Source organism: Leuciscus leuciscus (assembly GCF_965113295.1).
Source record: "Leuciscus leuciscus genome assembly, chromosome: 12".
Taxonomy (NCBI): domain Eukaryota; kingdom Metazoa; phylum Chordata; class Actinopteri; order Cypriniformes; family Leuciscidae; genus Leuciscus; species Leuciscus leuciscus.
In genome coordinates this window covers 19,357,509-19,362,639 of record NC_138736.1, presented here as the reverse complement: position 1 = coordinate 19,362,639, position 5,131 = coordinate 19,357,509, and the positions used below count along the sequence as shown (strand labels likewise).

General features: G+C 35.6%; 1 long non-coding RNA gene across 2 annotated transcripts; it reads right to left on the bottom strand.

Moving 5' to 3' along the window:
* Window positions 1-1,265, bottom strand: LOC309511660. 2 transcript variants are annotated; one of them, XR_014210744.1, is made up of 4 exons: window positions 1,235-1,265; window positions 704-760; window positions 245-319; window positions 1-154 (listed from the first exon to the last, which is right to left on the bottom strand). It is a non-coding gene; the product is annotated as an uncharacterized lncRNA (long non-coding RNA). The 2 variants fall into 2 exon arrangements; XR_014210745.1 differs by lacking the exon at window positions 1,235-1,265 and having other exon boundaries at window positions 704-1,115.
* Window positions 1,266-5,131: the final 3,866 nt, after the last annotated feature.

Genomic DNA, 5,131 nt, shown 5'->3' with positions numbered 1-5,131 from the left:
CTTAAAGAGTTAGAAAAGTGAAAAGGAGCATCAGCTTCATTTTCCGTTTGTTTTTCCTCTTTTCTGGTGGATGGTCCAGGCACTTCAGTGATTTTCAGGCCTACAGGAGGATTTTTATTCTTGTTCAAACTTGTATTTCAGCTTACCGAGATCCCTGCAAAGTACAACATTTACTGTTAGTAAGGTTATTAAAATGATAGTTGTGAAATATGAATAATTTCCTCAGCCTTGTGATGTTCCAAACCTGTTTGACTTTCTGTCTGTGGAACCCAAAAGCAGATCTCAGGCATAATGCAACCCCAGTCACCGTTCGCTTTCACTGCATGAAACAAGCAGAAAAAAATTGTGCAAATCATTCATTAAACCATTCTTATGTACACTTGTCTAGTTCAATTCAATGCAACAATTTATGTAAAAATGGTTAAGCTCCAAAAATGTCTGAGAAAAGATAAATGAGTTCACAACTCATGTGTTATGGGTTGTGTTGTAAGTCTTTTGAAGCCATATAATAGCTTTTTATATGTGATAATAATAATATAAAATAATAGTGATATTATTTTTCTGAGTAACATGAATGAGATTTGAGAGCATGAGGGAAGATTTTCAGAGAATAACTGATTAAAAAACACAAGTACACAGTCAAACAATACAATTTCACACAGAAAAGTTCATAGTAATAAAGCATGTGGTGCAGGTAACTTACTGTAATTCAATGTTGCCACTGAAATGTTCAGATTATTTTAGAAATGTACTGGTTGTTCTGGGGAAACAAAAGAACAAAGCTGATTATTCACAACATAATATGTATTGACCAGTAAATGGCTTTAAAATGGTATTTGAGAGACTGAGGGCACCTGTAGTAAGTAAAGTTAGGCTAAACAAAAACAGACCAAACTATATTAACCTGCTTTTGTTATTCATAACAAACCCCAATGAGGCAGGAATCAGCTAAATTAGTTAGGCTATATCAGCAATTTGAAGACACAGTTGTACAGAATATGTTGAATTGAATGACTAAATCATTCTAAGACAGTAAGTCAATAATTTTAATTTGTTCATTAGATCAACGTAGTTAGCATCGCGGCTAAAACCTTCATACCAGATACTGTGCAATAAATGAGTGGTAAACACTGTAAAAACATAGTAATGTATAATAAATTTAGTTTATATGATGTGTGTTTGAATATATAGTGAGTAGACTCTGTATTTATATTTATTTGGCAAGTTTACAAACCTTGTAACGGAGAGCCGAACGAACAGCGGAAACTTTGAAGAGAGGAGCCGTTACTTTCAAACCCAATGACGTCGATCAGCTGAGCTTTGATGCGCGCGAGCATCACTGAAGCGACGACAGCAGAGGAATAGAAGCAGTTTCGTGACAGAATAAAACTTTTCTCCTGGTTCTTCTTCTTCATATTATTAATATTATTATTAGTGTTGTTGTTTAAGGTTTAAATTATCAATAAAATAGGCCTATACTAAATAAATGTAAGCTACCCAGGTGAAAAAGACATAGGCTATACTGTTAAATGTATTAAAAATGCATTAAAGTATATTTGTATTGTAGGCCTACTAAAAACACACTCAAGTACATGTTTAATACATTTAATAGTACGTCTTTTTCACCTGGGTATACTGAATCAAACGTAAGTAGCCTATAATAATAATAATAGGATAATAATAATCTTATTCTGGCCTCACTGAACCATTGGGTTCCTCCAGATGCTGGCTTTAACATAAGAGATCTTCCAGGAACCACTTAAATGTTAAAAGATCTTCCAATAACCCTTTTATCGCATTCAAGTTCCTCTATTTTCCCCCAAAGCACTTCGAGGTCTCATGGTAATGAAAAGGTGACTCCAGAACCTCTGAACTAAATACAAAGTGCTTAAAGGATCCCAAAAGTTCCAGCAAGAACCTCAAAGATTGCCAATGCTCCTCCAGTAACCATACTATAGGAGAAAGAGCTTTGAGGCACTTAAATTACATTTTGAAATTCCTTGAGTATCCGACAGGATATCTGAGGCTCCTTTAGTTTTTACAGTGTATGGTCAATAATCAAGCCTCTACCTTTGTAAAACCTAATGCACTGAAACCAATACCAGTACGAATATAATTGCCTCAAAGCATATTTGAAACAAATCTATCAAAATGTGTAATTTAACATACCACATGTAATTCTATATCTCAAAAACTACACACTGTGGCCAGACCAAAACAAGGTAAACTATTTCATAGTCAGTTTTTTATCTAACTTTTTTTCTCTATCGTTCAAAATGATTAATAAAAATGTTACCCTGGTATTTACAGTACACATCTTTATTAATAAATTGCCATTTTTACATAACATGTTATCATCATGTTTCCCAATGCTCAGCTTGCCAGGCCAGTCATTTAAACAGCCAACACAATACACTCCCTAGGCTAGTATATCCAAATACTGATAAAAGGTTCCAGTGTAAAAGCTATGACTTAAAAGAAAATGTTGAGTGCTGAGTGTATTTTATGTCACAAAATAATTTGATTAGAAACATCTTGATTGTGTATTTGCAAACCAGACAGTATAAATTAAGTGTCTGGATGAAAACTATTTTAATGTGAAAATCTTTTGCTATAAGGTTTCTCAGCCATTTGAGTTGGTGGGGATGGATCTAATTGGGAAATTTACGGAAACCAAGCATGGACATCAATACATTTGCGTGATGATCGATTACTTCATGAAATGGCCCTAACCTTTGACATCAAAGGCAGCCAAGGAAGTGACAAAATGCATAATTTAATTTGTCCATCAGTTCGAAGCCCCCAAATTGATTCTTACTGACCAGGGGAAAGAATCTGTCAATGCTGTATAAGTACTTCATTCAGTCCTAGGCAGGAATTCACTATGTTGTTGAGAGATTAAATATAACTTTTATAAATATTTTCTTTGAAAACAATGTTCCCTTATGATTGCAGATTAACAAAAGTGTGTGCAAAATTCTCAACATTTAAAGAAGCCAATGCTCGCCATAACATCCACAAACGAATGGATTGGTACAGAGCCATAGAGAGAGAGAGTTGCGACACTCCCATAGACCTCCGTTGTAAATAATGGCGGCGCTTTTAACCGCCTACTTCCGGGATTTGAAGATCGGAATAGTTCCAAACACTGTCATTTGGCCGTTGGACACCATTCACTTACATTGCTGCGCGTCGAGTTGTTCCAGAGTTAAGTTGCTGAAATATCGACCTCTTTTGAATTGTCAACTGTCTATATTGTATCAGAGGCCCTTTGCGATGCTTATACTGGTCTTCATTTGTACATGCACAGCGTAATTATTTATATTTTATGTTGGTTGTTTCAACCAATTTTCAAGCACTGCCTGCTAGCTAACGTTAGTTAGCTAGCGCGACTTCGTCAGCTAAGAGTTCGGTAATGAATCGCTACCACATTTATAGCAACTTTTATTTAGTTAAATTTTTTGTGATATACTAACTTTTCATTATGTTATTATTGTCTTGAGTGAAGCGGCTTGTGAGAACAATGCTGGACCTTTAGGATTGTTATGGCCATCACCAGTCCTGTCTGTTTCATGGATCACCTGCCCCTGGTTTTTGTTTTTCTTGTTCACACACACAAGCACACATTTTTGTTGTCTGTCATTGTTTAATAAAAAATATTTTATTTGAAAACCTTCATTTGTATCAGCCATGCTTAAATTCGTTTTTAATCTGTTATAGTTTTGATAATGTGTATGGCCTTAATCTTAAAATAATATTCTTAGTCTTAACATGATCATGTTTCACGTTATGGTCCTGGGGGTGGCCACTTTCATCAGAAGAAGTGAGCTAGCTTCTAAGCGAATTCTGAACGGACCGCCACGGCAGACCTCTTTGCGTGATCACGAAGGTAGGCTAATGGCTGAATCAAAATTTATAAGCAAAATCACGGGAATCAATAGCCTAATACAGCCCAGTTGTGCTAAAATAAATATCATGAGACGTCCATCATCAGATGAATGATATGGAAAAGTTAAGTTAGAGCCGCTAAAGCCAGTGCTACTACCCATGCGAACATGAACACTAAACTTTTCCCTCCAAAAATATAGCCTAAAACTTATCTCCAAATGCAAAACTGACATTAACAAAATGCAATAATGCAATAACAGCTAAAAAAGTACTTGGGTGTGTGTTTTATTTTATATTTACCGTTCAATAATGCAATCGCTGCTGTCTGTCCCATAGAAGAACAGGACAGCCAGCGTACGTTTTGGAACTATTGGGGCTTACATGAACCACGTGACAGCCATAGCGGCGACATCAAAGAGTGTCGCAACTCTCTCTCTCTATGGCTCTGGATTGGTAGAGAGAATGAATGGCAAAATTTAGAGGTGGGCTACATTAAGAACGTGCGTTCAGTTTATGGTTCGGAATTTGTTGTGTCGTGACGCCTCTCGCCACATCCAATGTAAGAAGCGGGCCTGGCCGCTCGCGGAAAGCGCTGACATGGTGAAAGTTTCTTGATAGTTACAGATAGTATAGTATGCCATAGATAGCCTACTGCAGTGTCTGATGCAGGGAAGAATAAGTTAAGAGGAAAAAAGGTATAAAGACAGAGGTAAAGTGATATAATTAATGAACAGTTTATCTAATTGCATTGTATATTATAGTAAGATACCAGTAATGTTTACTAATTAATGAATTAGTTCTCCAGAGGGCCCCGACAGTGTGATTTTCTAACAATCATGTCAGTTTTTTTTTTAAACGTGTGTAATATTGCGTTTTTATTAATGGTTTTGCTCTGTTGTGCAGATTTGGGGGGATTTATGGCTTCTTTTTTTTTTCTTTTCTTTTTTTTGTGCCAAAATTAGTAATGCAATTTATATACAGGTTTATTTAAAATAGCAACATTTTATGTAACACTCACATTAAAGAAGATCTACATTTCTCAGTTTCATTTCATGGCGAAACCGTGAAACGTTCCATAGTTTAGTGAAATTGCTGCCATCTTCTGGAAAACAAACACTTTTACTAGTGCTCAATGAATAGTTTGTGCATGAACAGTTTAGACTGTAATGTGGCTTATGGTGCTATTTTGTATAGTTTAACCATCATCAGCCTTTTTGTTATTTTTTTATGTTTTACTTTTTAA